We start from the raw sequence: 16,372 nt of genomic DNA, 5'->3' as shown, positions 1-16,372 counted from the left end.
CATATTTCTCATACTTGTTGGCCAGATTCTGGGCTTTTTTTGGCTTGGATCACGTAGTAATGTGGTACTACACTGAAACTGTCCATTAAACCTGGTTTCGATCAATATTTTAGAGGATAACGCATGTTAGGTATATGTTAGGTCTGGGATTTGCACTCATCAGGCTCATACTTTCGCATATTTCTCATACTTGTTGGCCAGATTCGGGGCTTTTTTTGGCTTGGATCACGTAGTAATGTGGTATCACACTGAAACAGTCCATTAAACCTGGTTTCGATCAGTATTTTAGAGGATAACACATGATAGGTCTTGGTTAGGTCTGGGATTTGGACTCATCAGGCTCATACTTTCGTATATTTCTCATACTTGATTGACAGATTCTGTGCTTTTTTTGGTTATGATCACGTGGGAATGTGGTACCACATTGAAACTGTCGACTAAACCTGGTCTCGGTCAATATTTTAGAGGGTAACGCATGTTCGGTCTAGGTTAGGTCTGGAATTTGCACTCATCAGGCTCACACGTTCGCATTCTTCACATACCTGGAGAACAGATGCTGGGTTTTTTCTGGTTTGCATCACGTAGTAATGTGGTACCACACTGAAACAGTCCATTAAACCTGGTTTCAATGAATATTTTTGAGGATAACGCATGTTAGGTCTAGGTTAAGTCTGGGATTTGCCCTCATCAGGGTCATACATTCACATTTTCCGCACACTTGTTGGTCAGATCCCGGACTTTTTCTGGTTTGGATCACGAGGTAACGTGGTATCACACAGAAACAGTCCATTAAACCTGGTTTCGATCAATATTTTAGAGGATAACACATGTTAGGTGTGGATTAGGTCAGGGATTTGCTCACATCATGCTCATACTTTCGCATATTTCTCATTCTTGTTGGCCAGATCCTGGGCTTTCACTGGTTTGGATCACGTAGTAATGTGGTACCACACAAAAACAGTCGACTAAGCCTGGTCACGATCAATATTTTAGAGGATAACGCATGTTAGGTCTGGGTAAGGTCTGGGATTTGCTCTCATCATGCTCATACATTCGCATATTTCTTATTCTTGTTGGCCAGATCCTGGGCTTGCACTGGTTTGGATCACGTAGTTATGTGGTACCACACTGAAACAGTCAAATTAGACCTGGTCTCGATCAATATTTTAGAGGATAACACATGTTAGGTCTAGGTTAGGTCTGGGATTTGCACTCAACAGGCTCATACTTTCGCATATTTCTGATACTTGATGGCCAGATTCAGGGCTTTTTTTGGATTGGATCACGTAGTAATGTGGTATCACACTGAAACAGTCCATTAAACCTGGTTTCGATCAGTATTTTAGAGGATAACACATGATAGGTCTAGGTTAGGTCTGGGATTTGGACTCATCAGGCTCATACTTTCGTATATTTCTCATACTTGATTGTCAGATTCTGTGCTTTTTTTGGTTCGGATCACGTGGGAATGTGGTACCACACTGAAACAGTCGACTAAACCTGGTCACGATCAATATTTTAGAGGATAACGCATGTTAGGTCTATGTTAGGTCTGGGATTTGCACTCATCAGGCTCATACTTTCGCATATTTCTCATACTTGTTGGCCAGATTCTGGGCTTTTTTTGGCTTGGATCACGTAGTAATGTGGTATCACACTGAAACAGTCCATTAAACCTGGTTTCGTTCAGTATTTTAGAGGATAACACATGTTAGGTCTACGTTAGGTCTGGGATTTGCTATCATCATGCCCATACTTTCGCATATTTCTCATTCTTACTGACCAGATCCTGGGCTTTCACTGGTTTGGATCACGTAGTTATGTAGTACCACACTGAAACAGTCAAATTAAACATGGTCTCGATAAATATTTTAGAGGATAACACATGTTAGGTCTAGGTTAGATCTGGGATTTGCCCTCATCGGGGTCATACATTCACATTTTCCGCATACTTGATGGCCAGATCCTGGCCTTTTTCTGGTTTGGATCACGTAGTAATGTGGTACCACACTGAAACGGTCGACTAAACCTGGTCTCGGTCAATATTTTAGAGGGTAACGCACGTTCGGTCTAGGTTAGGTCTGGGATTTGCACTCATCAGGCTCACACGTTCGCATTCTTCACATACCTGGAGAACAGATCCTGGGTTTTTTCTGGTTTGCATCACGTGGTAATGTGGTAGCACACTGAAACAGTCGACTAAACCTGGTCACGATAAATATTTTAGAGGATAACGCATGTTAGGTCTAGGTTAGGTCTGGGATTTGCTTACATCATGCTCATACTTTCGCATATTTCACATTCTTTTTGGCCAGATCCTGGGCTTTCACTGGTTTGGAACACGTAGTTATGTGGTACCACACTGAAACAGTCAAATTAAACCTGGTCTCGATCAATATATTAGAGGATAACACATGTTAGGTCTAGGTTATGTCTGGGATTTGCTTTCATCAGGCTCATACTTTCGCATATTTCTCATACTTGATTGCCAGATTCTGGGCTTTTTTTGGTTTGCATCACGTAGTAATGTGGTACCACACTGAAACAGTCCATTAAACCTGGTTTCAATGAATATTTTTGAGGATAACGCATGTTAGGTCTAGGTTAGGTCTGGGATTTGCCCTCATCAGGGTCATACATTCACATTTTCCGCACACTTGTTGGCCAGATCCCGGACTTTTTCTGGTTTGGATCACGTGGTAACGTGGTATCACACAGAAACAGTCCATTAAACCTGGTTTCGATCAATATTTTAGAGGATAACACATGTTAGGTGTGGATTAGGTCAGGGATTTGCTCTCATCATGCTCATACTTTCGCATATTTCTCATTCTTGTTGGCTAGATCCTGGGCTTTCACTGGTTTGGATCACGTAGTTATGTGGTACCACACTGAAACAGTCAAATTAAACCTGGCCTCGATCAATATTTTAGGGGATAACACATGTTAGTTCTAGGTTAGGTCAGGGATTTGCACTCATCAGGCTCATACATTCGCATATTTCTCATACTTGTTGGCCAGATTCTGGGCTTTTTTTGGCTTGGATCACGTAGTAATGTGGTACTACACTGAAACTGTCCATTAAACCTGGTTTCGATCAATATTTTAGAGGATAACGCATGTTAGGTCTATGTTAGGTCTGGGATTTGCACTCACCAGGCTCATACTTTCGCATATTTCTCATACTTGTTGGCCAGATTCCGGGCTTTTTTTGGCTTGGATCACGTAGTAATGTGGTACCACACTGAAACAGTCCATTAAACCTGGTTTCAATGAATATTTTTGAGGATAACGCATGTTAGGTCTAGGTTAGGTCTGGGATTTGCCCTCATCAGGGTCATACATTCACATTTTCCGCATACTTGTTGGCCAGATCCCGGACTTTTTCTGGTTTGGATCACGTGGTAACGTGGTGTCACACAGAAACAGTCCATTAAACCTGGTTTCGATCAATATTTTAGAGGATAACACATGTTAGGACTGGATTAGGTCTGGGATTTGCCCTCATCAGGCTCATACTTTCGCATATTTCTCATACTTGATTGCCAGATTCTGGGCTTTATTTGGTTTGGATCACGTAGTAATGTGGTACCACACCGAAACAGTCAATTCAACACGGTCTCGATAAATATTTTAGAGGATAACGCATGTTAGGTCTAGGTTAGGCCTTGAATTTATCCCCATCAGACTCACACGTTAGCATTCTTCACATACTTGTTGAACAGAACCCGGGTTTTTTCTGGTTTGGATCACGTAGCAATGTGGTACAACACTGAAACAGTCCATTAAACCTGGTTTCGATCAATATTTTAGAGGATAACACATGTTAGGTCTTGGCTAGGCCTTGGATTTGCCCTCATCAGGCTCACACGTTCGCATTCTTCACATACCTGGTGAACAGATCCTGGGTTTTTTCTGGTTTGCATCACGTGGTAATGTGGTAGCACACTGAAACAGACAATAATGCCTGGTTTCTATCAATATTTTAGAGGATAACACATGTTAGGTCTAGGTTAGGTCTGGGATTTGCTATCATCATGCTCATACCTTCGCATATTTCTCATTCTAGTTGTCCAGATCCTGGGCTTTCACTGGTCTGGATCACACAGTAATATGGTACCACACTGAAACAGTCGATTAAACCTGGTTTCGATCGATATTTTAGAGGATAACGCATGTTAGATCTAGGTTAGGTCTGGGATTTGCACTCATCGAGCTCATACTTTCGCATATTTCTCATACTTGATGGCCAGAGCCTGGCCTTTATCTGGTTTGGATCACGAAGTAATGTGGGACGACACTGTAACAGTCGATTAAACCTGGTTTCGATCGATATTTTAGAGGATAAAGCATGTTAGGTCTAGGTTAGGTCTGGGATTTGCACTCATCAGGCTCATACTTTCGCATATTTCTCATACTTGATGGCCAGATTCATGGCTTTTTCTGGTATGGATCACGTTGTTATGTGGTACCACACTGAAACAGTCAAATTAAACCTGGTCTCGATCAATATTTTAGAGGATAACACATGTTAGTTCTAGGCTAGGTCTGGGATTTGCACTCATCAGGCTCATACTTTCGCATATTTCTCATACTTGTTGGCCAGATTCTGGGCTTTTTTTGGTTTGGATCACACTGTAATGTGGGACGACACTGTAACAGTCGATTAAACCTGGTTTCGATCGATATTTTAGAGGATAAAGCATGTTAGGTCTAGGTTAGGTCTGGGATTTGCACTCATCAGGCTCATACTTTCGCATATTTCTCATACTTGGTGGCCAGATTCATGGCTTTTTCTGGTATGGATCACGTTGTTATGTGGTACCACACTGAAACAGTCAAATTAAACCTGGTCTCGATCAATATTTTAGAGGATAACACATGTTAGTTCTAGGCTAGGTCTGGGATTTGCACTCATCAGGCTCATACTTTCGCATATTTCTCATACTTGTTGGCCAGATTCTGGGCTTTTTTTGGTTTGGATCACACTGTAATGTGGGACGACACTGTAACAGTCGATTAAACCTGGTTTCGATCGATATTTTAGAGGATAAAGCATGTTAGGTCTAGGTTAGGTCTGGGATTTGCACTCATCAGGCTCATACTTTCGCATATATCTCATACTTGATGGCCAGATTCATGGCTTTTTCTGGTTGGAATCATGTGGTAATGTGGTACCACACTGAAACAGTCGACTAAACCTGGTCTCGGTCAATATTTTAGAGGATAACGCATGTTAGGTCTAGGTTAGTTCTGGGATTTGCTCTCATCAGGCTCATACATTCGCTTATTTCTCGTACTTGTTGGCCAGATCCTGCGCCTTTTCTGGTTTGGGTCACGTAGTAATGTGGTACCACACTAAAACAGTCGACAAAACTTGGTCACGATCAATATTTTAGAGGATAACGCATGTTAGGTCTATGTTAGGTCTGGGATTTGCACTCATCAGGCTCATACTTTCGCATATTTCTCATACTTGTTGGCCAGATTCATGGCTTTTTCTGGTTTGGATCACGTTGTTATGTGGTACCACACTGAAACAGTCAAATTAAACCTGGTCTCGATCAATATTTTAGAGGATAACACATGTTAGTTCTAGGCTAGGTCTGGGATTTGCACTCATCAGGCTCATACTTTCGCATATTTCTCATACTTGTTGGCCAGATTCTGGGCTTTTTTTGGCTTGGATCACGTAGAAATGTGGTACTACACTGAAACTGTCCATTAAACCTGGTTTCGATCAATATTTTAGAGGATATCGCATGTTAGGTATATGTTAGGTCTGGGATTTGCACTCATCAGGCTCATACTTTCGCATATTTCTCATACTTGTTGGCCAGATCCTGGGCTTTCACTGGTTTGGATCACGTAGTTATGTGGTACCACACTGAAACAGTCAAATTAAACCTGGTCTCGATCAATATTTTAGAGGATAACACATGTTAGGTCTAGGTTAGGTCTGGGATTTTCTATCATCATGCCCATACTTTCGCATATTTCTCATTCTTGTTGTCCAGATCCTGGGCTTTCACTGGTTTGGATCACACTGTAATGTGGGACGACACTGTAACAGTCGATTAAACCTGGTTTCGATCGATATTTTAGAGGATAAAGCATGTTAGGTCTAGGTTAGGTCTGGGATTTGCACTCATCAGGCTCATACTTTCGCATATTTCTCATACTTGATGGCCAGATTCATGGCTTTTTCTGGTTTGAATCATGTGGTAATGTGGTACCACACTGAAACAGTCGACTAAACCTGGTCTCGGTCAATATTTTAGAGGATAACGCATGTTAGGTCTAGGTTAGTTCTGGGATTTGCTCTCATCAGGCTCATACTTTCGCTTATTTCTCGTACTTGTTGGCTAGATCCTGCGCCTTTTCTGGTTTGGGTCACGTAGTAATGTGGTACCACACTAAAACAGTCGACTAAACTTGGTCACGATCAATATTTTAGAGGATAACGCATGTTAGGTCTATGTTAGGTCTGGGATTTGCACTCATCAGGCTCATACTTTCGCATATTTCTCATACTTGTTGGCCAGATTCTGGGCTTTTTTTGGCTTGGATCAAGTAGTAATGTGGTATCACACTGAAACAGTCCATTAAACCTGGTTTCGATCAGTATTTTAGAGGATAACACATGATAGGTCTTGGTTAGGTCTGGGATTTGCACTCATCAGGCTCATACTTTCGCATATTTCTCATACTTGATGGCCAGATTCATGGCTTTTTCTGGTTTGGATCACGTAGTTATGTGGTACCACACTGAAACAGTCAAATTAAACCTGGTCTCGATCAATATTTTAGAGGATAACACAAGTTAGGTCTAGGTTAGGTCTGGGATTTGCACTCATCAGGATCATACTTTCGCATATTTCTCATACTTGATGGCCAGATTCATGGCTTTTTCTGGTTTGGATCACGTTGTTATGTGGTACCACACTGAAACAGTCAAATTAAACCTGGTCTCGATCAATATTTTAGAGGATAACACATGTTAGTTCTAGGCTAGGTCTGGGATTTGCACTCATCAGGCTCATACTTTCGCATATTTCTCATACTTGTTGGCCAGATTCTGGGCTTTTTTTGGCTTGGATCACGTAGTAATGTGGTACTACACTGAAACTGTCCATTAAACCTGGTTTCGATCAATATTTTAGAGGATAACGCATGTTAGGTATATGTTAGGTCTGGGATTTGCACTCATCAGGCTCATACTTTCGCATATTTCTCATACTTGTTGGCCAGATTCGGGGCTTTTTTTGGCTTGGATCACGTAGTAATGTGGTATCACACTGAAACAGTCCATTAAACCTGGTTTCGATCAGTATTTTAGAGGATAACACATGATAGGTCTTGGTTAGGTCTGGGATTTGGACTCATCAGGCTCATACTTTCGTATATTTCTCATACTTGATTGACAGATTCTGTGCTTTTTTTGGTTATGATCACGTGGGAATGTGGTACCACATTGAAACAGTCGACTAAACCTGGTCTCGGTCAATATTTTAGAGGGTAACGCATGTTCGGTCTAGGTTAGGTCTGGAATTTGCACTCATCAGGCTCACACGTTCGCATTCTTCACATACCTGGAGAACAGATGCTGGGTTTTTTCTGGTTTGCATCACGTGGTAATGTGGTAGCACACTGAAACAGTCGACTAAACCTGGTCACGATCAATATTTTAGAGGATAACGTATGTTAGGTCTAGGTTAGTTCTGGGATTTGCTCACATCATGCTCATACTTTCGCATATTTCTCATTCTTGTTGGCCAGATCCTGGGCTTTCACTGGTTTGGATCACGTAGTTATGTGGTACCACACTGAAACAGTCAAATTAAACCTGGTCTCGATCAATATTTTAGAGGATAACACATGTTAGGTCTAGGTTATGTCTGGGATTTGCATTCATCAGGCTCATACTTTCGCATATTTCTCATACTTGATTGCCAGATTCTGGGCTTTTTTTGGTTTGCATCACGTAGTAATGTGGTACCACACTGAAACAGTCCATTAAACCTGGTTTCAATGAATATTTTTGAGGATAACGCATGTTAGGTCTAGGTTAAGTCTGGGATTTGCCCTCATCAGGGTCATACATTCACATTTTCCGCACACTTGTTGGTCAGATCCCGGACTTTTTCTGGTTTGGATCACGAGGTAACGTGGTATCACACAGAAACAGTCCATTAAACCTGGTTTCGATCAATATTTTAGAGGATAACACATGTTAGGTGTGGATTAGGTCAGGGATTTGCTCACATCATGCTCATACTTTCGCATATTTCTCATTCTTGTTGGCCAGATCCTGGGCTTTCACTGGTTTGGATCACGTAGTAATGTGGTACCACACAAAAACAGTCGACTAAGCCTGGTCACGATCAATATTTTAGAGGATAACGCATGTTAGGTCTGGGTAAGGTCTGGGATTTGCTCTCATCATGCTCATACATTCGCATATTTCTTATTCTTGTTGGCCAGATCCTGGGCTTGCACTGGTTTGGATCACGTAGTTATGTGGTACCACACTGAAACAGTCAAATTAGACCTGGTCTCGATCAATATTTTAGAGGATAACACATGTTAGGTCTAGGTTAGGTCTGGGATTTGCACTCAACAGGCTCATACTTTCGCATATTTCTGATACTTGATGGCCAGATTCAGGGCTTTTTTTGGATTGGATCACGTAGTAATGTGGTATCACACTGAAACAGTCCATTAAACCTGGTTTCGATCAGTATTTTAGAGGATAACACATGATAGGTCTAGGTTAGGTCTGGGATTTGGACTCATCAGGCTCATACTTTCGTATATTTCTCATACTTGATTGTCAGATTCTGTGCTTTTTTTGGTTCGGATCACGTGGGAATGTGGTACCACACTGAAACAGTCGACTAAACCTGGTCACGATCAATATTTTAGAGGATAACGCATGTTAGGTCTATGTTAGGTCTGGGATTTGCACTCATCAGGCTCATACTTTCGCATATTTCTCATACTTGTTGGCCAGATTCTGGGCTTTTTTTGGCTTGGATCACGTAGTAATGTGGTATCACACTGAAACAGTCCATTAAACCTGGTTTCGTTCAGTATTTTAGAGGATAACACATGTTAGGTCTACGTTAGGTCTGGGATTTGCTATCATCATGCCCATACTTTCGCATATTTCTCATTCTTACTGACCAGATCCTGGGCTTTCACTGGTTTGGATCACGTAGTTATGTAGTACCACACTGAAACAGTCAAATTAAACATGGTCTCGATAAATATTTTAGAGGATAACACATGTTAGGTCTAGGTTAGATCTGGGATTTGCCCTCATCGGGGTCATACATTCACATTTTCCGCATACTTGATGGCCAGATCCTGGCCTTTTTCTGGTTTGGATCACGTAGTAATGTGGTACCACACTGAAACGGTCGACTAAACCTGGTCTCGGTCAATATTTTAGAGGGTAACGCACGTTCGGTCTAGGTTAGGTCTGGGATTTGCACTCATCAGGCTCACACGTTCGCATTCTTCACATACCTGGAGAACAGATCCTGGGTTTTTTCTGGTTTGCATCACGTGGTAATGTGGTAGCACACTGAAACAGTCGACTAAACCTGGTCACGATAAATATTTTAGAGGATAACGCATGTTAGGTCTAGGTTAGGTCTGGGATTTGCTTACATCATGCTCATACTTTCGCATATTTCACATTCTTGTTGGCCAGATCCTGGGCTTTCACTGGTTTGGAACACGTAGTTATGTGGTACCACACTGAAACAGTCAAATTAAACCTGGTCTCGATCAATATATTAGAGGATAACACATGTTAGGTCTAGGTTATGTCTGGGATTTGCTTTCATCAGGCTCATACTTTCGCATATTTCTCATACTTGATTGCCAGATTCTGGGCTTTTTTTGGTTTGCATCACGTAGTAATGTGGTACCACACTGAAACAGTCCATTAAACCTGGTTTCAATGAATATTTTTGAGGATAACGCATGTTAGGTCTAGGCTAGGTCTGGGATTTGCCCTCATCAGGGTCATACATTCACATTTTCCGCACACTTGTTGGCCAGATCCCGGACTTTTTCTGGTTTGGATCACGTGGTAACGTGGTATCACACAGAAACAGTCCATTAAACCTGGTTTCGATCAATATTTTAGAGGATAACACATGTTAGGTGTGGATTAGGTCAGGGATTTGCCCTCATCAGGCTCATACTTTCGCATATTTCTCATACTTGATTGCCAGATTCTGGGCTTTTTTTGGTTTGGATCACGTAGTAATGTGGTTCCACACTGAAACAGTCCATTGAACCTGGTTTCAATGAATATTTTTGCGGATAACGCATGTTAGGTCTAGGTTAGGTCTGGGATTTGCTATCATCGGGCTCATACTTTCGCATATTTCTCATTCTTGTTGGCCAGATCCTGGGCTTTCACTGGTCTGGATCACGTAGTTATGTGGTACCACACTGAAACAGTCAAATTAAACCTGGTCTCGATCAATATTTTAGAGGATAACACATGTTAGATCTAGGTTAGGTCTTGGATTTGCTCTCATCATGCTCATACTTTCGCATATTTCTCATTCTTGTTGGCTAGATCCTGGGCTTTCACTGGTTTGGATCACGTAGTTATGTGGTACCACACTGAAACAGTCAAATTAAACCTGGCCTCGATCAATATTTTAGGGGATAACACATGTTAGTTCTAGGTTAGGTCAGGGATTTGCACTCATCAGGCTCATACATTCGCATATTTCTCATACTTGTTGGCCAGATTCTGGGCTTTTTTTGGCTTGGATCACGTAGTAATGTGGTACTACACTGAAACTGTCCATTAAACCTGGTTTCGATCAATATTTTAGAGGATAACGCATGTTAGGTCTATGTTAGGTCTGGGATTTGCACTCATCAGGCTCATACTTTCGCATATTTCTCATACTTGTTGGCCAGATTCCGGGCTTTTTTTGGCTTGGATCACGTAGTAATGTGGTACCACACTGAAACAGTCCATTAAACCTGGTTTCAATGAATATTTTTGAGGATAACGCATGTTAGGTCTAGGTTAGGTCTGGGATTTGCCCTCATCAGGGTCATACATTCACATTTTCCGCATACTTGTTGGCCAGATCCCGGACTTTTTCTGGTTTGGATCACGTGGTAACGTGGTATCACACAGAAACAGTCCATTAAACCTGGTTTCGATCAATATTTTAGAGGATAACACATGTTAGGACTGGATTAGGTCTGGGATTTGCCCTCATCAGGCTCATACTTTCGCATATTTCTCATACTTGATTGCCAGATTCTGGGCTTTATTTGGTTTGGATCACGTAGTAATGTGGTACCACACCGAAACAGTCAATTCAACACGGTCTCGATAAATATTTTAGAGGATAACGCATGTTAGGTCTAGGTTAGGCCTTGAATTTATCCCCATCAGACTCACACGTTAGCATTCTTCACATACTTGTTGAACAGAACCCGGGTTTTTTCTGGTTTGGATCACGTAGCAATGTGGTACAACACTGAAACAGTCCATTAAACCTGGTTTCGATCAATATTTTAGAGGATAACACATGTTAGGTCTTGGTTAGGCCTTGGATTTGCCCTCATCAGGCTCACACGTTCGCATTCTTCACATACCTGGTGAACAGATCCTGGGTTTTTTCTGGTTTGCATCACGTGGTAATGTGGTAGCACACTGAAACAGACAATAATGCCTGGTTTCTATCAATATTTTAGAGGATAACACATGTTAGGTCTAGGTTAGGTCTGGGATTTGCTATCATCATGCTCATACCTTCGCATATTTCTCATTCTAGTTGTCCAGATCCTGGGCTTTCACTGGTCTGGATCACACAGTAATATGGTACCACACTGAAACAGTCGATTAAACCTGGTTTCGATCGATATTTTAGAGGATAACGCATGTTAGGTCTAGGTTAGGTCTGGGATTTGCACTCATCAGGCTCATACTTTCGCATATTTCTCATACTTGATGGCCAGATTCATGGCTTTTTCTGGTATGGATCACGTTGTTATGTGGTACCACACTGAAACAGTCAAATTAAACCTGGTCTCGATCAATATTTTAGAGGATAACACATGTTAGATCTAGGTTAGGTCTGGGATTTGCACTCATCGGGCTCATACTTTCGCATATTTCTCATACTTGATGGCCAGAGCCTGGCCTTTATCTGGTTTGGATCACGAAGTAATGTGGGACGACACTGTAACAGTCGATTAAACCTGGTTTCGATCGATATTTTAGAGGATAAAGCATGTTAGGTCTAGGTTAGGTCTGGGATTTGCACTCAACAGGCTCATACTTTCGCATATTTCTCATACTTGATGGCCAGATTCATGGCTTTTTCTGGTATGGATCACGTTGTTATGTGGTACCACACTGAAACAGTCAAATTAAACCTGGTCTCGATCAATATTTTAGAGGATAACACATGTTAGTTCTAGGCTAGGTCTGGGATTTGCACTCATCAGGCTCATACTTTCGCATATTTCTCATACTTGTTGGCCAGATTCTGGGCTTTTTTTGGTTTGGATCACACTGTAATGTGGGACGACACTGTAACAGTCGATTAAACCTGGTTTCGATCGATATTTTAGAGGATAAAGCATGTTAGGTCTAGGTTAGGTCTGGGATTTGCACTCATCAGGCTCATACTTTCGCATATTTCTCATACTTGATGGCCAGATTCATGGCTTTTTCTGGTTGGAATCATGTGGTAATGTGGTACCACACTGAAACAGTCGACTAAACCTGGTCTCGGTCAATATTTTAGAGGATAACGCATGTTAGGTCTAGGTTAGTTCTGGGATTTGCTCTCATCAGGCTCATACTTTCGCTTATTTCTCGTACTTGTTGGCCAGATCCTGCGCCTTTTCTGGTTTGGGTCACGTAGTAATGTGGTACCACACTAAAACAGTCGACTAAACTTGGTCACGATCAATATTTTAGAGGATAACGCATGTTAGGTCTATGTTAGGTCTGGGATTTGCACTCATCAGGCTCATACTTTCGCATATTTCTCATACTTGTTGGCCAGATTCATGGCTTTTTCTGGTTTGGATCACGTTGTTATGTGGTACCACACTGAAACAGTCAAATTAAACCTGGTCTCGATCAATATTTTAGAGGATAACACATGTTAGTTCTAGGCTAGGTCTGGGATTTGCACTCATCAGGCTCATACTTTCGCATATTTCTCATACTTGTTGGCCAGATTCTGGGCTTTTTTTGGCTTGGATCACGTAGTAATGTGGTACTACACTGAAACTGTCCATTAAACCTGGTTTCGATCAATATTTTAGAGGATATCGCATGTTAGGTATATGTTAGGTCTGGGATTTGCACTCATCAGGCTCATACTTTCGCATATTTCTCATACTTGTTGGCCAGATTCGGGGCTTTTTTTGGCTTGGATCACGTAGTAATGTGGTATCACACTGAAACAGTCCATTAAACCTGGTTTCGATCAGTATTTTAGAGGATAACACATGATAGGTCTTGGTTAGGTCTGGGATTTGGACTCATCAGGCTCATACTTTCGCATATTTCTCATACTTGATTGCCAGATTCTGGGCTTTTTTTGGTTTGCATCACGTAGTAATGTGGTACCACACTGAAACAGTCCATTAAACCTGGTTTCAATGAATATTTTTGAGGATAACGCATGTTAGGTCTAGGTTAGGTCTGGGATTTGCCCTCATCAGGGTCATACATTCACATTTTCCGCACACTTGTTGGCCAGATCCCGGACTTTTTCTGGTTTGGATCACGAGGTAACGTGGTATCACACAGAAACAGTCCATTAAACCTGGTTTCGATCAATATTTTAGAGGATAACACATGTTAGGTGTGGATTAGGTCAGGGATTTGCTCACATCATGCTCATACTTTCGCATATTTCTCATTCTTGTTGGCCAGATCCTGGGCTTTCACAGGTTTGGATCACGTAGTAATGTGGTACCACACAAAAACAGTCGACTAAGCCTGGTCACGATCAATATTTTAGAGGATAAAGCATGTTAGGTCTTGGTAAGGTCTGGGATTTGCTCTCATCATGCTCATACATTCGCATATTTCTTATTCTTGTTGGCCAGGTCCTGGGCTTGCACAGGTTTGGATCACGTAGTTATGTGGTACCACACTGAAACAGTCAAATTAGACCTGGTCTCGATCAATATTTTAGAGGATAACACATGTTAGGTATAGGTTAGGTCTGGGATTTGCACTCAACAGGCTCATACTTTCGCATATTTCTGATACTTGATGGCCAGATTCAGGGCTTTTTTTGGATTGGATCACGTAGTAATGTGGTATCACACTGAAACAGTCCATTAAACCTGGTTTCGATCAGTATTTTAGAGGATAACACATGATAGGTCTAGGTTAGGTCTGGGATTTGGACTCATCAGGCTCATACTTTCGTATATTTCTCATACTTGATTGTCAGATTCTGTGCTTTTTTTGGTTCGGATCACGTGGGAATGTGGTACCACACTGAAACAGTCGACTAAACCTGGTCACGATCAATATTTTAGAGGATAACGCATGTTAGGTCTATGTTAGGTCTGGGATTTGCACTGATCAGGCTCATACTTTCGCATATTTCTCATACTTGTTGGCCAGATTCTGGGCTTTTTTTGGCTTGGATCACGTAGTAATGTGGTATCACACTGAAACAGTCCATTAAACCTGGTTTCGTTCAGTATTTTAGAGGATAACACATGATAGGTCTAGGTTAGGTCTGGGATTTGTTCTCATCAGGCTCATACTTTCGTATATTTCTCATACTTGATGGTCAGATTCTGTGCTTTTTTTGGTTCGGATCACGTGGGAATGTGGTACCACCCTGAAGCAGTCAATTAAACCTGGTTTCGATCAGTATTTTAGAGGATAACACATGTTAGGTCTACGTTAGGTCTGGGATTTGCTATCATCATGCCCATACTTTCGCATATTTCTCATTCTTACTGACCAGATCCTGGGCTTTCACTGGTTTGGATCACGTAGTTATGTAGTACCACACTGAAACAGTCAAATTAAACATGGTCTCGATAAATATTTTAGAGGATAACACATGTTAGGTCTAGGTTAGATCTGGGATTTGCCCTCATCAGGGTCATACATTCACATTTTCCGCATACTTGATGGCCAGATCCTGGCCTTTTTCTGGTTTGGATCACGTAGTAATGTGGTACCACACTGAAACGGTCGACTAAACCTGGTCTCGGTCAATATTTTAGAGGGTAACGCACGTTCGGTCTAGGTTAGGTCTGGGATTTGCACTCATCAGGCTCACACGTTCGCATTCTTCACATACCTGGAGAACAGATCCTGGGTTTTTTCTGGTTTGCATCACGTGGTAATGTGGTAGCACACTGAAACAGTCGACTAAACCTGGTCACGATCAATATTTTAGAGGATAACGCATGTTAGGTCTAGGTTAGGTCTGGGATTTGCTTACATCATGCTCATACTTTCGCATATTTCACATTCTTGTTGGCCAGATCCTGGGCTTTCACTGGTTTGGAACACGTAGTTATGTGGTACCACACTGAAACAGTCAAATTAAACCTGGTCTCGATCAATATATTAGAGGATAACACATGTTAGGTCTAGGTTATGTCTGGGATTTGCTTTCATCAGGCTCATACTTTCGCATATTTCTCATACTTGATTGCCAGATTCTGGGCTTTTTTTGGTTTGCATCACGTAGTAATGTGGTACCACACTGAAACAGTCCATTAAACCTGGTTTCAATGAATATTTTTGAGGATAACGCATGTTAGGTCTAGGTTAGGTCTGGGATTTGCCCTCATCAGGGTCATACATTCACATTTTCCGCACACTTGTTGGCCAGATCCCGGACTTTTTCTGGTTTGGATCACGTGGTAACGTGGTATCACACAGAAACAGTCCATTAAACCTGGTTTCGATCAATATTTTAGAGGATAACACATGTTAGGTGTGGATTAGGTCAGGGATTTGCCCTCATCAGGCTCATACTTTCGCATATTTCTCATACTTGATTGCCAGATTCTGGGCTTTTTTTGGTTTGGATCACGTAGTAATGTGGTTCCACACTGAAACAGTCCATTGAACCTGGTTTCAATGAATATTTTTGAGGATAACGCATGTTAGGTCTAGGTTAGGTCTGGGATTTGCTATCATCGGGCTCATACTTTCGCATATTTCTCATTCTTGTTGGCCAGATCCTGGGCTTTCACTGGTTTGGATCACGTAGTTATGTGGTACCACACTGAAACAGTCAAATTAAACCTGGTCTCGATCAATATTTTAGAGGATAACACATGTTAGGTCTAGGTTAGGTCTTGGATTTGCTCT

Source organism: Colletes latitarsis, chromosome 5 (assembly GCF_051014445.1).
Source record: "Colletes latitarsis isolate SP2378_abdomen chromosome 5, iyColLati1, whole genome shotgun sequence".
NCBI classification, from domain to species: Eukaryota; Metazoa; Arthropoda; class Insecta; order Hymenoptera; family Colletidae; genus Colletes; species Colletes latitarsis.
The sequence above is the reverse complement of the archived record's forward strand: the minus strand, read 5'-3'. Positions refer to the sequence as shown.